This window comes from Ursus americanus, chromosome 5, assembly GCF_024610735.1.
Source record: "Ursus americanus isolate L20-20 chromosome 5, mUrsAme1.1.p, whole genome shotgun sequence".
Taxonomy (NCBI): Eukaryota; Metazoa; Chordata; class Mammalia; order Carnivora; family Ursidae; genus Ursus; species Ursus americanus.
In genome coordinates, this window is record NC_142131.1 from 37,472,849 (window position 1) to 37,493,113 (window position 20,265).

The window sequence follows — 20,265 nt, forward strand, 5'->3', positions numbered from 1 at the left end:
GACTACAGGGACTTGACTTCTGTATGAAAATCTTGGAACAAATGTTTATCTAATCTCCCTCACACAAAAAAAGTATAAAAACAAAACTAGTTCTCACTATCAGAGATAAATTACAACTATGGAAAGGAAAAACATGAGAATGAACCCTGTGGTACTAAATTAGAATTAGATGTATCATGAGAAACCATTCTATATTTATTGAAATATACTTAAAAATGTGAACGTGTACATGTGTGCAAATAAAAATCTCCCATCACTTTATGCACTTAAGAAGGCCTGGGAGCAGCAATACCCCAAGTGCAACAAAGACAAGAAGTGCCCAGATCTTGGCTTCTAAGTACCATTTTCCACTAAAAATACTGGAGTGAGTTTAACGGTAACTCTAGAATACCGTATTGTTCTGGATACAAGAATTGCTCAAGGAGGAAGAACTGTATCAAAAAGAAAAAAGAGGGGCGCCTGGGTGGCTCAGTCGTTGAGCGTCTGCCTTTGGCTCAGGGCGTGATCCCGGCGTTCTGGGATCGAGCCCCACATCAGGCTCCTCTGCTGGAAGCCTGCTTCTTCCTCTCCCACTCCCCCTGCTTGTGTTCCCTCTCTCATTGGCTGTCTCTATCTCTGTCAAATGAATAAATAAAAATCTTTAAAAAAAAAAAAAAAGAAAGAAAAAAAAAAAAGAAAAAAGAAATTGGGGCGCCTGGGTGGCTCAGTCGTTAAGCCTCTGCCTTCGGCTCAGGGCGTGATCCCGGAGTCCTGGGATCAAGCCCCACATCAGGCTCCTCCGCTGGGAGCCTGCTTCTTCTTCTCCCACTCCCCCTGCTTGTGTTCCCTCTCTCACTGGCTGTCTCTGTGTCAAATAAATGAATAAAAAAATCTTAAAAAAAAAAAGAAAAGAAAAAAGAAATTAAGCCAACTAGAAAGGGTTCTCACTAGCCACATCTAGAACAATCTGAGTATCAAAACAAAAGATAATGGATTATAACCCAGCGAATGTAATAGTTTATGGTGATGTAAATAAATGAATAAATTAAAAACAAAGAACAAAATGTTTACATAGTTCCAAATATTTATTAATTACAAGTGAGGAAAGAATACCTTGACATAGGAGGTATCTGGTAGTTACAACCATAATTGCATAATCAATGACTACCATCAATAATGGGACAACTGAAATCACCTACAACCTGATAAGAAGCAATGAGAAGAATGCAACATCACTTCCATGATAACCTTGCCAAAGATCTAATCATAAAAATGTAAATCTAATCATGAAAATCTAATCAAAGATCTCATCATAACAATGTCACGGAAATACAATTAAGGGATATTCTACAAAATAACTTGATCTATAATCTTCAAGTCAAGTCCTTGAAAGTAAACACAGAAACTGTTCCAGATTAAGAGACTAAAAGACATGACAACTAAATGTAATGCAAGATTGTCATGTGGATCTTTTTGCTCTAAAAGACGTGGGGGACACTGGTAAAATTTGGGTGTTGGTAATGTAGTCTTTGTTAACTTCCTAATTTTGACAGTTATGATGTCATTACGCAGTTTAATGTACCTGTTTGTAGGAAATAAACATTAAAGTATTTGCGGGTAATGGAGTATCAATCAGGTGGGCAACATAGTGCCATATATGTCAAGGACAAAAAAGTTCTTTGTACTATGCTTTCAATTTTTCTGTATATTTGTTATCATTCTAAACTTTTTAATATGAAAGAAAAATTACAAAAAATCTGTAACAGTACCAGAGAGGAGTATATCTACAGACAACACAGAATGGAATTTGTTGAGAATCCAAAGTGAATGGGGGGAAGGGATGGGAAGACAACAAAAGACAACACATCTGAGGAACCAAATATACAAAACAATCAAAGTGGAATCTCCAAAAAGAATACGTTTTCTTAGCAAGAAGGATTGGGAGAAGTGTGTCCTGGGCAGTCAGCCAGGTAATGAAACCATAGTAGAACAGCTGCACGGTTAAGGCCTCCAGCAAGCAACTCTGTACTGTGGGATTTCTAACACTTGGCCAGTATAACTGTGAAAATAGGGGAATATTATCCCCTGAGGGACAGGAAACACGTGTAAGAGGACAAGCTACCCACATACCCTAAAGGAGAAAGCCATCAGCTAACTAAATATACCAAAGCCAGAAGAACAGGGATCCATATGGGCTGGGAGAATACCATGAAATGACCAATACCATACAATCTGGACCATAATACAAAGCTTTAACCACAACGAAAAATCTAACATTTGAGGAAAAACTAGAAGCGTGATGGATACACCAAGTACAGTAAGAGCAAATCTCCTATACTGCTAATAGAGGAAACAGAAGACAATGTAAAAGACTTATCTCAGAGATTCAAAAGGTTACAAGTAAATCAAAAATACAACTAAAAATTAAAAATTAACTCCTTTGGGATGCCTGAGTAGCTCAGTTGGTTAAGCATCTGACGCTCGATTTCAGATCCAGTCATGATCTCAGGATCGTGAGATCCTGCCCCACATCTGGCTCTGCACTGAGCGTGGAACCTGCTTAAGATTCTCTCTCCCTCTTCAGCTCTGTACCCACCCTCTGCCACTGCACACATGCTCTCCATCCCTCTCTCTCTCTCTCTCAAAAAAAGAAAAAAAAAAAATCAACTCCCATGAAAAAGCAAGAGTTCCCAGAAACTCTATCCTCCCCACTAAATAAAGTAACTGAAAAGAAGTGAAGACCAAATTGGTGAGCTAAAATATCAAGCCTCAGGATTCTTTCAAGGTATAACACCAGAAGAGAGAGAGAGAGACAGACACACACACACGCACACACACAAAATCAAAGGAAGTAATGAAAGCTTCATAAATTGCAAAGTGCACTCCTTGGGCCTTAGAAGTCCTCAGATACTTTGAGTCTTCCAGATCAAAACGATTTTCACAATTATACTGAAACATCATTTGCCTTTTCCTATTATATTAACAGCAACGGTGCAAAAATACAGTGGGTAAAATTGCTAGCGCCTTAGTGCAAAAGCACTGGCATCAAGCTATATGTGCACCACTGCATATTCCCAGATTTCTTTCTTTTCTTTCCCCTGAAGTTTTTACTTAAGTTCAGCTCGTTAACATACAGTGCAATATTAGTTTCAGGTGTAGAATTTGGTGATTCATCACTTACAACATCCAGGGCTCATTATAAATGCCCTCCTTAATCCCCATCACTTGTTTAACCCATCCCCTGCCCACCTCCCCTCCAGCAACCACTAGTTTGTTCTTTATAGTTAATTCCCAGATTTCTTTGTAAATGCCACTTTCACTTAATATCTTTAATAAAGCAGTAAAAAATAGTTTTAGTAAAAGTCAACTCTTTAATACATGCCTTTTTAACATTTTATGTGAAGGAATGGCAATGTTGAGGAAAAGCACTTGTATAATTACTTCAAATTATGAGCTAAATTAGCCTTTTTCTCAGGAAACACCATTTTGGCCTAAAAGAACAGATGACAAACTATGCTTGTAGACTTAGGAATTTGGCAGACAGTTTCTCAAAAAAAAAAACAAGTACATCTGCAACTTCAAGGGAAAAACACTAACAGTATTTGTTATCAATGATTAATACTCCAACTTCCAAGTGAAATTTAGAAATGTGGACAATGTTTACCTGCCACCCTGAATTTGACAGCTTCACAATATTAAAAACTTCTTTGATGAAATTAGTGGTGATATTAACAATTTTTTCTTTCATTTGCTACTACCTAGTGAAATGCATCGAATTTTGGAAAATGTACAACCCAATGAACCAGTATTTCTCAAACAACCATTACATGATGTAACGAAATCACAAACAGGTAAAACATTCAAAGTGCAAGATAAACTAATGGATTTTCAGGTAACAAGAATGAAACATTCACTGATACAGTGTCAGATTTGACACTGCAGCTATCCTTTAAGAAATTTTGGTGTGGGGACGCCTGGGTGGCTCAGTTGGTTAAACGTCTGCCTTCGGTTCAGGTCATGTGGGATCATTGGGCTCCTTGCTCACTAGGGAGTCTGCTCCTCCCTCTGCCTGCTGCTCCCCGTGCTTGTGCCCGCTCTCTATCTGACAAATAAATAAAATCTTTATTTAAAAAAAAAGAAATTTTGGTGATGTATCAAGGAATATCCACAATTAACTTAAAAAAAAAAAAAAGCGACGGAAATACTCCCTTTTCCAACCACATACCTGTATAATCCTGGATTTTCCTCATATACTTCAACCAAAACAACATACTACAAGACTGAATATAAAAACAGATGTGAAAATCAAGCTGTTTCTATTTAAGCAGACATAGGAGACTTGCAAAAATATTTAACAATGTAGAAAAATCTTTTTGCTAAAGAGTTGTTTTGAAAAGTTGTTTCATTACATGTGTCATAACATACAATGACTTACAGTTTTATTTAATTATTTAATTATTTATTTATTTGAGAGAGAGAGTACCCGCGAGCTTATACAAGCAGGGTGGGGGCAGAAAGAGAGAGAGCCCAACTCCGGCTCTATCCCAGGACCCTGGGATCATGACCTGAGCCAAAAGCAGACACTTAACTGACTGAGCCACCCAGGCACCCCAGATTTATAGTTTTTTAAACAAATTAATTGATATTTAAGAATTTCTAATATGGGAAATAAAATAAACATAACCCACATAAAACAAAGCTCTGTGGGGTTTTTAATTTTAAGAGTATAAAGGGATCCTAAGACCAAAAAATTTCGAATAGTTGCCTTAGGTCTGCATCTATTACTCGCAATTATACTACGCTATGATAAAGTGAATTCTCCTAAGGACAAATGAAATGTATAAGGCACACTGTCCCAAATCAAGTTGTCCAAGACTACTCTATTTCCTAAGTTATTCAATCTTCTTTCCATTTTCCTATTCCCTCCGGGGAACTTAAGGATGCTGCTACAGCACCTTTCTCACCCCTTCTAGCAAAGCAACAAGCCAGGAAACCACTCACTATGTACATAAAAGTAAATGGGCTCTGAATAAGGACGGCCACAGAACTGACTGCCCAGATGTTATTACACCCATTTTGATTGTCTTTTTCATTATTTTCTACTTTTTCTACTACATTCTATATACCTAAAATCATAGATATTCTCCAGATTAACAGTGTTCTTTTATTAACTTAATTTTTAGACAATCTTTTCTACTGTCTTACATACTACCATTTATAAAGCTTGGCAAGGCCGTCATCCAACGGCACCTGAAACAAAAATTTCAGTGACAAGAATAAAGCGAGTAACAGAATTCCACTGTGCTTATTTCATAAAAACGGACAAAGGAAGCCGATTTCAAAATTTTTGGGACACTGAGAGAAAAGACATCTAACTTGAGGAGCAGGACAGAAAGGATAGGGACAAAATGGAGAAGAAAAATACAGAGATATAAGCTTGTGTGTTTTAAAAAACCAAAAGCATAATGAAACAAAGAGGTATAGGGGTTTGTAGAGTCTTAACAAAATAGTACATAACAACCTGATCTTACTTAACAGATGTAATTCTGGGGATATTAAAAAAAAAAAGTTCAGGAAACATAAATTAAAAAATCTATTAATGAGTACCAGGTTACAATACTGGCATGTGAACTAAGTGGGAATGCAAAAGGGATATTTACAATTAAGTGGGGCAAATAAATTTTTTCTATTCATGCTGTAAACAGTTTTTTTAGGGGATGAACATGGACTCATAAAGTTTAGAAAAGAGGGGACGGGCAACATATAATCAAGAAACAACAGCTGAACATGGAGAAAATAGAGGAAGTAAATGAAGCAAACTATAAAAATAGGAAGCTAAAGAAATTAGAAGATAAACCCTAATAATAGCTAGATTTCTTTTTTTACAATTAGAAAACCTAAGAGGAGGGGCGCCTGGGTGGCACAGTGGTTAAGCATCTGCCTTCGGCTCAGGGCGTGATCCCGGCGTTATGGGATCGAGCCCCGCATCAGGCTCCTCTGCTATGAGCCTGCTTCTTCCTCTCCCACTCCCCCTGCTTGTGTTCCCTCTCTCGCTGGCTGTCTCTATCTCTGTTGAATAAATAAATAAAATCTTTAAAAAAAAAAAGAAAAGAAAAGAAAACCTAAGAGGAGAAAACTAAAGGTAAATCTGAAAAATGGGTGTAGTATGGTTCAAGAGTTAGTGATGAGAAGCACCCAGAAAGAAACAAAAAATGTGTAGTCAATCAAAGAAAACTTGGAGGCAGAAGTGCTGAGCTCTTTCCTTACAAAATTCAGAAGTATGTACTGTAAAGCATAATTCACGTACTCATTTCCATGGCAAGAGCAAACAGCCTGCATGCAAAAACTGAATAACCTATTTTGACCAACAAAGCACAAGTACAATTTATGTTGTCAAGAAAGGAAAAGATAAAGACCTCTTTAGCATTTACAACACAGGTGTTCCCCCCAAAAAAACAAAGCAGCTAATAGAAAGAGAAATAGGCAAGTGAAAGAGTCAAAACAAAAAGTGCAAGCGACAAAGTGTATTTAAAAAGAATCTAGCTAAGCACTCACAAAAGAATTACTTTGCTATCCAGCATCACTAAAATTCTGCATAAATTCAAATACTTTATAAACACTGCCATAATCTATTCCTAGCCCAAACAGCTTAAAGTCTAAATTATGTTACCTATGAACAATTATTTAAAATAAATGCTGAAAGATGCACCTAATTTTCTGAAATTTTTAAGTGTTTCTTTAAAAAGGTATCATTTCCTACCAAGAGTTCAGTATCAACACCTATAAAAGAAGTGAATTTAGAGATTTACCAATGATATACACAAAATGTCTCTAACTATAGTTATCGCTTCATTAAGAAACAGCAGGGCAATAAAAATTTGGTTTCAATATTTGACCCACTGTAAGCTTTTCAGACATGAAAAGTCTTGATCTGAAACAACAGGCGGACTTCATAATATAATATTTGAATTAATTAGTTGAAGGATTAAGCTTATCACTATTGAAAACTCCTAAGTACGTTCCACAAATAGTGCATTAAATATGTATTTTGTGCAATGTAAACAAAAGCTTTGCAAGTATTCTACATTTGCCAATTTAATCTAAGAAAACCCATACAATACTAAGAAGTAGAGAAGACGAATACTAAAAAGAATGTCCAAAATGTAAAGCCATTTGAATATTTCAACTGATTTTTCCTGATTTTTTCCTCTCTTTAACCTCTTTTCAAACCCCATGGTCACATTTTAAACAAGGCTTGAATATATGTATAGTTTGACAATAGTATAAAGCCTAAAATTCATTAAGTTAATTTAGTACTGAAGTAACAAAATTCTAAGTAAACCACAAGGTAAATTTTGCCTTGATGGTACAAAAGGAATCAAACGTTGTACAAAGGTGAACATTTCACATTTTTAAAGTGTGCTCTCTGCATCTAAACTTACACTACTGATGCGCAAAAAAAAAAAAAAAAACCACAAAACCTTTATCTAAAAACGGATTTAAGCAGTCATTTTCAAGTGCTACAATACTTTTCACGTGTAAACTTTACTAATGCAGAGAAACATCTTCACAAAGTGATAATTCTCTATAAAAGACTTGCTCTATTAAGGCTCTGTTGCTCTGAGGCCAAGTATAAGCCATATAAGGAAACTGAAGTTCAATGCCATTTATTTTGTTCTGCTCTTTCAGATGCCCAAGAATAACCTCTTTCGATGCTTAATATTACATCCCCAAATCATAAAGCAGATCACTTACACACTTTAAATTCCTTCATAAAGCTATTTTGACTTAATAGGAATGACTTAATGGTACACAATCTTACCAACACAAATAAACAATGAATTTTTAAAAAAGGATCTCCAGAGACTACTGAGGGAAAAAATCAAAACAATATATAGTAATAGCTAAAAGACTCTCATTTTGAAATGTACTTAACATAACAAACAAGCTGTGAAATAATTTGATTCTGCTTTTCAAAAGCTATCTTTTCTTTGAAGTAAAGAATGCCAACTATTTTTCGTGGGCTAGCGTGAGCAAACTCAGTATTAATTCATAGTTAAGATATACCTACCAACAGGATGCCATACTTATTTAATATTTATTAAAAAGCACAGTATTATGTTGCACCTCCTCTACCACAAGAATACTGAGAAAAAAATTAAAGACACTAAAGCACCAACAAAAAAGCCGTTTGTGTTTGTTATGAACAAACTAGTTTTTCCTTTAAGGACTACCGATTGGTTCAGAAGTGTTTTAACTCTGACTGGTGGAACGTCTCCCATGCTTCACTAATTCCTGCCACCACAGTAGGTACCTATCACTTATTAGACAGAACCGGCCAAAACATTTGCATCAACACAAAAATGTAAATAAAGTACTATTCTAAAAGGACTGATATTTATTATAATCAGTAAGACTCCCATAAAAATCATTTTAAGGGTTTTACTTCCCTTTCTCTATATATTGTCTTAACTATAGAGAAGTCCTAACAAACACATCAGACTACTTACGGGCGTACTTTTGTTTTTGTTTTTTAATTACAACTCTGTTTATCCATAATACTCTCTCCTTCTCCTTCCTAGGTCAGTCACAAGAAAAATTAAGCAGATACTTCCTTTCGATTAATTAACCAAACAAGCATCATAAGATTGTAAACGTCTGAAAGGAGCCAGTTACTGAAGTTTATTTGTTTATAAAATCCAACCAAATACGTTTCTAAGGGTTGCAACTAAAAAAAAAAAAAAAAAGAAAAGAAAAAACTCTACATACAATTAAAGCAAAAGTCAAATAATCGGTAACAGTATAAACAAATGTGGCAGCCGTCTCAACAACACTAAATCCCTCGCTGCAGCGACCTAACTTTTTTCCAAAACAGAAGTTGCCAGGTTCAGGAATTAATAAATAAAAAATACACATTGTATATGTTTTAGGAAACTAAGACTTCTGGACCTAGTGATGAACAAAGGCACTCTTTCTTCCGATTGCTTAAAACTTTTAGTCTCACCGCATTCTTACAATCTCTTCTAAAGTAACCAGAGTCCAGATGGTAGAAGGGGGGTAAAATCAGTTCTACTAATTAGCAACTGAAATACTATCCACTTCGACACTACAAAAGATTAATTTAGGGCAACTGGGGGAAAAATGAGAAACACTAAAGTACCCTCTCTTTCCCGGCCCAAGACCTTTGCAACTTCTAGACACACTTTTGGTGAAAATTACCTTTCGGTCGGGCAGTGTCTCAGGGCAGCTTTTTCAAGGCTTCGCCTGACATGATTTCCTTCCCTTCATTAGTCACTTTGGATCCAGCCGAATTTCTCTCTCCGGTGAGAGCGGATGTGGAGTGGCCTCCCGCAGTAGGACGAGTAGGTGGCTTTGGAGGGGGTTGGGAAGCGGGCTGGTTTCCTGGTCTCAAGTTATACAGGAGTTTCCCAGCCCCAACTAGGATCTCCGCCGAAAAAAAACTTTTCACTCGTGACACCGCCCGGAATTACCGTGCGAAACTCACTTCCTGCCTTGGCGCAGAAGCAGGATCCAGCTCGGTCCAGGGGAACCCGGAAAACCAGCTCCGCGCGCGCCGGGGAGGGGGAGGGCAGCGGGCGTCCGCGGAGAGCCTCGAGCTCCGGGCGCCCGGCGCGCCCCGCACACCCGACGGCGGCGGAATTCGGCCGGCGGGGACCAAGATGCCGCCGGGGCGCTGGGCTAGCCTCGGCCGCGCTAGGCCGCCAGCTCCTCCTCGCCGCCGCCCCCAGAGCCGGGCGGCGGGGTTATTGTCTCGATAGCGCTTGCCGCGCCCTTCGCCCGCGCCGCCGCCGCCGCGGCCGCCCCGGGCCGGAGCCGAGGGGCCGGGCAAGCTCGCTGGCGGCCCCCTCCCCGGGCAGTCCGTCGGGCCGTCCGTTCTTCCGTCCGTCCCTCTCCGCCTTTCCTACTTGCCCTCGAACCCTCCTCTCCTCCCTCTCCCGTTTTTCCGCCGCCGTCCCTTCGCTCCGCTCCTCGTTCTTCTTCCCTGGCGGCGGTGGCTCCCCCGGGAAGCGCAGGGGGTGGGGGCAGGCGGCGGCTGGGTCTCCTCACGAGCTCGCGGGGCCGCGGCAGGGGCCGAGGCTGCGTCCCGCGCCGCCGCGCCACATTCACTCGAGCGAGAGACTGCGAGGGGAGGGGAGGAGTGGGGAGGGGAGGGAGGGAGAGGAGAGAAAGGAGGAGGAAGGGAGCTGGGGCGGAGGGGAGTTACAGCCTCACAGGCCGCGGCGGCAACAGCGCCACCGCCCCAGCGGTGAGGGGGAAGAGACTGCGCGCCGCTGCTCGGGGGCGGGGGCGGGGCGGCCTCCCGCCGGCTTCGCCCCAACCGCCAACAGCAGGGCTGGAGGCCGGCGCGAGCCAGTCACCGCGCGCGGGGGCGGCAGGGGCAGACGGCGGCGGCGGCGGGGGGTGGCGGCGGACCCGGGGCCGGGGGGGGGGGGGGAGGGGCCGGCGGCGGCGGGGGTTCGCGTGCAAGGCGCCGCGTTAGGCCCGCTCTCCGGCCCAGGCCGGGGGAGGCCTGCCTGCCACCCCCCAGCCGCCCGAGTTGGGGGGCGCAGACGACGCGGACCCCGACTCCTCTGCGCCCAGCCGGGGAGACTAAGAGCCCCCAAGCCTCCTACGTCCCGGCCGATTGAGTTTCTTTATAAGACAGTAATCGGTGCGAAGGGTTCAAGTCCAGCCCCAATTTTAAGGCTGCAGGTATCTCTTTCAACTGCAGCACTCCAACTTCCTCTAATGGCACGCTTGGTTTGCAGGAAACCACAGCGGCGGCTCGGTGGAGCTTCCCACGCCGGCCCTAGCTCGGAGCTTGCTCGCACAGCAAAGCAGCTGGGGCTCCTCCAAGTCTCAGCCTCACACCGGCGAGGAGACAAAGCTGGCGCTGGGAGGGGGAAAATGGCCCGCGAAATTGCCTCAAGATAGTGCCTTTGTTAGAAGCAAGCATTGGACACACTCCGAATGCGACGTAGGCTTCCAACCCCAGCGGTTTCGGTGGTGCAGTCTTGAATTGCGCTGGCCCTAATAATTCAGTCTGGCAGGGTTTGCGTTTATTGCGAAGAGAGACTCATAAGCATTCCATCAACACATATGGCATAAAACGCTTCAACCATAACATTGCACAGTTTTTGCAGTTACTGCTTTAAATATGTTAACAGACAAGACGGCCTTGTTTTACCGGAGAAGGAACGTAACAGATACGGAACAAACCATTCCCCGCCCCCAGTCTCTTGCTGTACTTAACCCTGTACAATGATGGTAATTAGTCTCTGTGTCCCCGAAGTCATTGCTTCGGTTCTTCCGTCTGTGTTCCAGAGATAATTATTTATTACCAAGTTTGAATAAAGAACTGTATGCCCAATAGATAATTTTTGGCTTGCACCCAAAGGAAGGAGTTCATAAAGTCCGTCAAAGAATTGTTTACCAAAGTGAGTTGTGCGCTAGTGAAAACACTTGAAATAACTCCAAAGGTGTTCAAGACATTCTATTAGTGTGACAGCATTTTAACTACTTCCAGAACTGCTGGAATTAACACACGTAGTTCTTTAGGGTAGAGCAGAAGCTGAACGTTCCCAAATAGTACCAAAGTGTTCAGGTTTACTCTGCTGGACTGGAGGTAAGAGAGAATTTAACTACAGCTAGGAAATGAAATGACAGCCAGGTGTAATAGTAACACCAAGCTAATTAAGCCATCTTATGCGAATACGAATCTTAGCCATTGTGTAAAATCTAAAGTTGGTATATTGTTTATGCTATTTTTAATCTCACAAGAAGGATTTCCTGCTCCCCTTTCAAAAACTGGCTTGGGTCTGACCAGACTCAGTAGCATAGCCCTGAACTGAATTGGTCACTCTACTAAAGCATCCCAGGAGGCAGTTACTCCCATAGCAGCATGAGACCAGCTGGAATCTGGAATTTCAATGTTCTTTTAGTCTCAAGTTGGTTCAAGACCCCTTTAAATGTGGCATCATAGATTCAGGTAAGCCTAACCACCACCACCACCCCCTCCCAAACCTAAATAATAGGACCAGACCAGTCCCTAAGTTGGGACCTGACCTGGCCCCAGCCTCTTTTTCCATCCCTACTTAAACTCCTACTGGGGTCCAATCTGGCTGATTACCATTTAGGCTGGAAAAGTTTCTATAACCAAAACCCTCCTCCAACTCACCTAAAATTTTGCTGCTGGAGTTTAATCCCTTTGAGTCGTTTATTTCTCTAGCACAAAGCCATAATCCTGGGAAAGGTAATATTTAAGCCTTATTAGTCATTTATACCTAATTCATCAGATTGCTTCCCCAAAGCAGCTTTTGATGGGAGGGAATATAGAGATAGCATATGCTGAGGCTGAAAAGGTAGGAGACGGACGTGGTTGGAATGGAACGTGGTTCCATTCTTTGGGGAAATATATGAAGAGAAGTATAGACAATGAAGTGCCTCCCATTTGATTGTTAAATAAGTCCTACGTATACTGCAAGAATGAGCCCCAAAGCACTGACCTTAAGAGGTTAGAAGCCAGGATACACTTACCAATATTACCGATTTTGACAAATATTTCTTTAATGATGCCTTTGTAAAGTATCTTCAGCAGGAATTCTGTGCCTGTGCTCACACAGAAGGGTGAAATGACAGATATGTGATCAGGGTATTCAGTAATCAGAAATAATGATTCATCTTTGTTATTCATCACTGACTACTTAGTTCTAACTCACATGAGCAGCACATACAGATATAGCCAAATCTTCCATTTGTTCTCTTATTATAAGGCATTCTTGTTCTGTGCTTTACAGATTAGTTTCCTTTGAAAATCCTCCCACAGTTCAACTAAGATGGACTTAACATTTCAATTATGATTAAAAGGAGAACTAAAGCCCCACCTTCAACAAGCCTGCCTAACTGTGATTCTGTGATGATTAACTGAACTCCAGGACCACCTGAGAGAGAAAGCTAATAACTGTGTTTGATACCCTAGCTTCATCTTCCCCATTGTGATTCTCTAAATAATTCTCTGAGAAAGGCAGGGAATTCTTTCTTTGGGATTCCCCTTCCCAATGGCTGCACCCAGGAGAGGAATTACTGTCTGCTAGAGATAAGCCACCTATCTGAAGGAAAGTCTTAAGGTCTTAAGCATTCCAGGGAATGCACACAGCATCCATCAGGAAACAAACAAACAAACAAAAAAAGTCTCAGCAAAGAGCCTATCTACTGTTTTAAAAAATGTCCCCCTGTTATTTCCCTGCACCATCCAGGCAGCTATGCAGAAGCACTGTGAAAAGAAAGTAAAGCAGAGGGCAAAGGGAAGCTCAGGGTGATCATCCTTCTTTTCTTTCTTTCTCAACACCTAGTGAAGAGTTGGTTACCTAAAACCAAAGTCTTTATCACAGTAGTATTAGGGGAAAATTAATCTGCGGGCTAGAATAGAGTTAGATTTTTTTTTAAGTCTAGAAGCATTAGATCAATTCGATCAAAATACATTATAACATGTATTTTTAATAAGGACTGACTTCCCTATTTTCACTTCATTTTACCCCTTGATAGGGAGAGGGCAGGAAGTTAGGGTAGCAAGTGTGTGGGAAAAGGACACTTGGGTTCAAAAGAGGCAATACATGCAGGAACCAAAATTAAGGATTTTATAATGCTTTGGGAATGGAATCATCCCTCCCGTAGCATGCCTTTCTGACATATTTTCAATAATATTTTTTGAAACAGAGGTAAGTCTGCCTCTTGTGAAAAGCTTTATGAAAAGCTTGCAAGTTTTTTGCCTTAGTTTATGCTCAATAATTTTTCCCCCATCCTATACATTTTGTTGCCTATCAGAATTAAGTTTCTTTCAGATGTTTTATGAATTTTTTTTAAGGTGGAGAGAAAATAAATAATGTGTGGTGATTATGTGTCCTCTGAAACAAGACAGCTTGAACTAGAAACATGGCTACTGAGTGACCTTGGGCAAGTTCCTGAACATCTATAAACATAAACTTGAGCTTCCTCATCTCTACAGTGGGGACTATAATACTAACTGCCTTATAGATTATCGGAGGATGACGTAGGACAATGCTCATAAACTGCTTAGCACAGTGTTTGGCACATAAAAGTGTTAACTATTATTAGTTCACTGGTAACATGTACCATGCTTCCATTATTTCAAAGATGGCCATATAGTGTATCATTAAAACTAGAATACTTTTGAGAGGAAAAGCACATATTAATAACAATTACACAGAGACAACAAAAGTAAAACCACGACTGTCCTGGACCAACTAAAACAGTCACTGTAATCATTTCCAACTTTACTACTTCCTTCTGATCACTTCCCCTCTCATGTCTTCTCTGGTATGAATCATAATCTATGTCAATCATATTACAACATGCACACTTCCTTCTAAATCATAACAGTATTAATCAACAAAAAAGTTTAAATACTGCTGCTTTTTGCCTTTCAATGAAGGCTTTTACTTAAGAATACCATCTTTCTTGGGGCGCCTGGGTGGCACAGCGGTTAAGCGTCTGCCTTCGGCTCAGGGCGTGATCCCGGTGTTGTGGGATGGGTCCCCGCATCGGGCTCCTCCGCTATGAGCCTGCTTCTTCCTCTCCCACTCCCCCTGCTTGTGTTCCCTCTCGCGCTGGCTGTCTCTATCTCTGTCAAATAAATAAATAAAATCTTTAAAAAAAAATACCATCTTTCTTTGGGTAATGAAACTGCTGTTTTTCTACTTAACTGCACACTGAACTTTACATTTTTCTATAGTATTTTTTTTTAATTGTTGAGTATCAAATATGAATGAAAATAGCCAATACATGAGTGTGAAGCATAATTTGAGATGTAGTGTGAGGCTAAATGCACTGTTCTAAATGGCAACTATGTAACATAAAAACTTGGTTAGCTAAGCGTCATACCATTCCTATTTCAAAGTAAATCATCTCTTTGTTGTTGATGACAACAATATCATCAGAATACTGGAGAGATCTCACTTAAATCTTGTTTCGTCCGTATTTGGAAAATGAAACTTCTCAATTGGATTTTCTGAAATAATTCTGGATATACTTTAACACTCATACTTTCTTCCATTGGAAAAAAAGTGTATTTTCTGGGAATTGAGTGCAAATTTTCCTTCAAAAATGTTGACCTAAATAATAGCATATTTTAAAATGTTTCCTCTATCTTCTGTTCTCCCTAACTCAATCCCTTTGTTTTTCTATCATCAAATTAATGTCAACCATCAGATCAGTCATGAAGTATTTTACTTTTCTTAGTTTTTAAATCTTCCAGTTTTCCTCTAAAATAGATACTAAATTTGTCTTCATTCTACCCTTAGAAACTCCCTCCAAGGGTTTGTGTTTTCTTAAACAAAACTTTTTATTGTATATTTTTCATATTTCTTGCTATACATCATGCCAAACTATTAATAGAAATGTTACTTTCTGGGGGCACCTGGGTGGCTCAGTTGTTCAGTGGCTGCCTTTGGCTCAGGTCGTGACCCCAGGGCCCTGGAATGGAGCCCTGCAAGCCCCACGTTGGGCTCCCTGCTCAGCAGGTGCTTCTCCTCTCCCTCTGCCTGCTGCTTCCCTTACTTGTGCTCTCTCTCTATATATCAAATAAGTAACTAAAATCTTAAAAAAAATAAAATAAAAAGAGAAATGTCACTTTTCTTTCAAAGGATTTGTGATTCTTTACATAGAAATAAATATGTAGAGAAGAAATAGTTTTCAAATATTTTATTTGATAATTTCAACGTAATTTTTCTTTTTCATTCTTGATATTTTATTTCATTTACCTGATTTCCAGCCACTTTACCTCATAGATAACTGATATTTCTAGTTTGTCCTCTGTCATAATGAAACCTTAGCTAATACATTCTTTGTCATCAATCTTGTCATCTTTCAGAAAAGTTCTGGCACTGACATTAGCATTTACTAGCTGATGACCTTGGACAAATGATTTAATCTCTGTACAATTATTCATGATCTATAAAATGTAAAGATAAGGCCTTTCTTATCTATCTCATAGGGTTATTATGGGCAGCAAACGAGATGAGGTACATGAAAGCACACTATAAATATTACATAAATAAAAATTCTTTTTTCTATTACATCAGTAGTAATACTTTTCATTATTATCATCAATAAAATATCATATGTCCATTGATTTAGTGGCTCTATAGATTACATATTAAATGCGGGGTCTATTTTCTATAAGGTCTATAATCTAAAAGACAAGGTAGGTATAAACTCATCAAGTTTTATATAAAAATTCAAGTCACTAATTCAGCTGTCCAAAATTCAGAAGCTTTATTATTCAGACACTGGCTAGATTTTACACCATGAAATGTTGCTAGGCAAATTAGAAGTGTTAATTTTAGGGAGAATCGTTGGCCCACTTAAAGATAATAAGCTTTTAAAACTCTAGAATCTGAACATTTTTAGTAGTGTTTGAATAAGCATGAAGGGTGGGTTAAGCATTAAGAGGTGGGTTATCTGGTTTCTAGTTGAGCTGCATTTTATAGGTGAGAGAACTTAGATCTGAAACTTGCCCAAAGTCATAGTACTGGTTAGAGGAGAACCATAATTAGAACACAGTTCTCCCCCATTTCTGTATGTGTTCTTTTATACCATACTGCCACCACATAGTAATCCAAACATGAAACAACCAGAAACGGCCAAAGAAAGTTTGACAGAACTACATAAATTTATAGAACTTCTGTTGGCAAAAGCCACTATAAACAAAGTTAAAAAGACAAATGACAGTTGGAGAAAAAATGCAACATATATAAGGAACAATAGCTAATATTTATAATATATAAAAGGCTTTTATAAATCCAGAACAAAATAATAATCCAATAGAAGTATTTACAAAAGACATAAATCAACAGTTCATACACACACACATACATAATACAAAGAGCCAATAAACATTTGAAATATGTAATGGCCTTAAAAAGCAGGTAGAGATTTTAACAATGTTTATTCTTCCAATCCGTGAGCATGGAATGCTTTCCATCTTTTTGTGTTTTCTTCAATTTCTTTCATAAGTGTTCTGTAGTTTCTAGAGTATAGATCCTTTACCTCTTTGGTTAGGTTTATTCCTAGGAATCGTATGATTTTTGGTGCTATTGTAAATGGAATCAATTCCCTAATGTCTATGCTGCCCAGAGCAATCTATACTTTCAACGCCATCCCTATCAAAATACCAAACACATTTTTCAAAGAGCTGGAACAAACAATCCTCAAATTTGTATGGAACCAGAAAAGACCCTGAATCGCCAAGGAAATGTTGGAAAAAAAAAAAAAAAAAGAAAAGAAAAGAAAAGAAAAGAAAAGAAAAGAAAAGAAAAGAAAAGAAAAGAAAAAGAGAAACAAAGCTGGGGCATCACGTTGCCTGATTTCAAGCTCTATTACAAAGCTGTGATCACCAAGACAGCATGGTATTGGCACAAAAACAGACACATAGATCAGTGGAACAGAATAGAGAGCCCAGATATGGACCCTTAACTCTATGGTTTACTAATCTTCGACAAAGCAGGAAAAAATATCCAATGGGAAAAAGACAGTCTCTTCAATAAATTGTGCTGGGAAAATTGGACAGCTATATGCAGAAGAATGAAACTCGACCATTCTCTCACACCATTCACAAAGATAAACTCTAAATGGATGAAAGATCTCTATATGAAACAGGAATCCATCAAAATCGTAGAGGAGAACATAGGCAGTAACCTCTTCGACATCAGCCACAGCAACTTCTTTCATGACATGTCTCCAAAGGCAAGGGAAACAAAAGCAAAAATGAACTTTTGGGACTTCAAGATAAAAAGCATCTGCACAGCAAAGGAAACAGTCAACAAAACTAAGAGGCGACCCACAGAATGGGAGAAGATATTTGCAAATGGCATTACACATAAAGGGCTGATATCCAAGATCTATAAAGAACTTCTCAAACTCAACACCCAAAAAACAAAGGATCAAGTCAAAAAATGGGCAGCACACATGAACAGACACTTTTCCAATGAAGACATACAAATGGCTAACAGACACATGAAAAAAATGTTCAATATCATTAGCCATCAGGGAAATTCAAATCAAAACCACATTGACATACAACCTTACACCAGTTAGAATGGCAAAAATTAACAAGGCAGGAAACAATAAATGTTGGAGATGATGTGGAGAAAGGGGAACCCTCTTACACTGTTGGTGGGAATGCAAGTTGGAAAACAGTATGGAGGTTCCTCAAAAGTTAAAAATAGAGATACCCTATGACCCAGCAATTGCACTACTGGGTATTTACCCTAAAGACACAGATGTAGTGAAAAGAAGGGGCACATGCACCCCAAAGTTCATAGCAGCAATGTCCACAATATCCAAACTGTGGAAGGAGCCGAGATGCCCTTCAACAGATGAATGGATAAAGAAGATGTGGTTCATATATACAATGGAAAATTACTCAGCCATCAGAAAAGATGAATAGCCATCATTTGCATCAACATGGAACTGGAGGAGATTATGCTAAGTGAAAAGAGTCAAGCAAAGAAAGATAATTATCCTATAGTTTCACTCATATGTGGAACATAAGGAATAGCATGGAGGACATTAGGAGAAGGAAGGGGAAAATCAGAGGGGGAGATGAACCATGAGAGACTATGGACTCCAGGAAACAAACTGAGGGTTTTAGAGTGGAGGGGGCGGGGGGATGGGTTAGCCTGATGATGGGTATTAAGGAGGGCACATTTTGCAATGAGCACTGGGTGTTATATGCAAACAATGAATTGTGGAACACTACATCAAACACTAATGAAGTACTGTATGGTGACTAACATAATTAAAAAAAAAAAAGCAGGTAGAGAGCAATCTCATTTAAAAACCAAGATACTTGGAGCACCTGGCTGGCTCAGTTGCAAGAGCATGTGACTCTTGATCTAAGGCTTGTGAGTTCAAGCCCCAAATTAGGAGGGGTGGAGGTTACAAAAATAAATAAATAAACTTTGTTATAAAACAAAATAAGATAACTGAAAGTCTAGTGAGCTTTTGCTATTGTTATTATAGTTAGGGTGAGAGCTCCTTTTCAACTGTCTCAATGAGCAAAAGGAACCCTAGTGGGCTATATCAAAAGGTGATCCTATGACTTTGATAGAAAGGGAAGTGGGCCATTCTGATGACAACTAAATTGCAATTAAATTAACTTATGGGGCACCTGAGTGGCTCAGTTGGTTAAGAGGCCACTCTTGATTTCAGTTCAGCTCATGATCTGGCGTCATGAGATGGACCCTGTGTCTGCTTCTCTTCCTCTCCCTCTGCCCCTCTCCCCACTCACATGGGCACGCTTTCTCTCTCAAATAAATAAACTAATTTAAAAAAATAACTTAACTTAAATATGGTCCCAGAAACTGGTCTTTCTGGTGCTGCTGCTCTCCATGAATGTCTATAAGGAAGCTCAACAGCACCAACTGGAAAGGGTCAGGGCTGGGTATACACTAGTGGGCCTCTGTTTGGGCATATTCCCCTAGGCCAGGCTACCAGGCTTCTACAAATGCATTTGCCACATTGTGCTCAAAGTAAGGTTATATACTTGGAAACCATGGACTGTAAGATACTAGGGTTCTTAAATAAGTCCTGACGGTGTGAGATGGTAGCAAATTGTTCTAGCAAATCAAAATTGTGTTTATGTAATGAGTTTAAGGCCCTGAAATTAATTCCCAGATTCCGTCAGGGTTACAGACTGAGGTTCTGGTAGGGCTTGGGGAATCCTGTGAAAGGATCCAAGGTGTCAGGTACTGGAGTAACCATAGGGGTGGGGAAGAGGCAGAAGAAAGTCGGCCTCTATTTGTAATGTGAACTCTCTCCACTCTTCACACCTCCTTGGACTTGTTCCCTGGCAAGTGTTCCAAAGACAAGTAATAGGGAAAAAATGGGATCAGGTAGGACAAGAAGAGAAAAAAGTAGCCTTAAAACGATTTTTAAAAATAGACCAAACCTAAAACCAGAAAGCGAAGCAAAATATTTTTAAAAGATTGAAATCAATTTGTAGAAAACACAATGGATGAAGGGAGAGAGAAAACGAGAGTCAGAAAGCACTAAAAAGAGCAAGTGGGGAAAAAAATTACATTTAAGAGACACCTGGGTGGCTCAGTCGGTTAAGAGTCTACCTTCAGCTCAGGTCATGATCCCAGGATCCTGGGATTGAGCCCCACACCTACTCATCGGGGAGCCTGCTTCTCTCTCTCCCTCTGCAGCTCCCCCCCCCCCCGCTGTGCTCTCTCTCTCTGACAAATAAATAAATAAACTCTTTAA

General features: G+C 39.8%; 1 protein-coding gene across 13 annotated transcripts in view; it reads right to left on the minus strand.

Annotated features, from left to right (window-relative positions):
* ERBIN (erbb2 interacting protein) overlaps positions 1–10,099 on the minus strand; it is a 125,524-nt gene extending 115,425 nt beyond the window's left edge. For all 13 annotated transcript variants that reach the window (XM_087862117.1, XM_045794248.2, XM_045794247.2 and 10 more), the window contains exon 1: positions 9,199–10,099. The gene's annotated coding sequence lies outside the window, so the exon portion shown is untranslated. The remainder of the gene's footprint in view (positions 1–9,198) is intronic.
* Between the last annotated feature and the right edge of the window lie 10,166 nt (positions 10,100–20,265).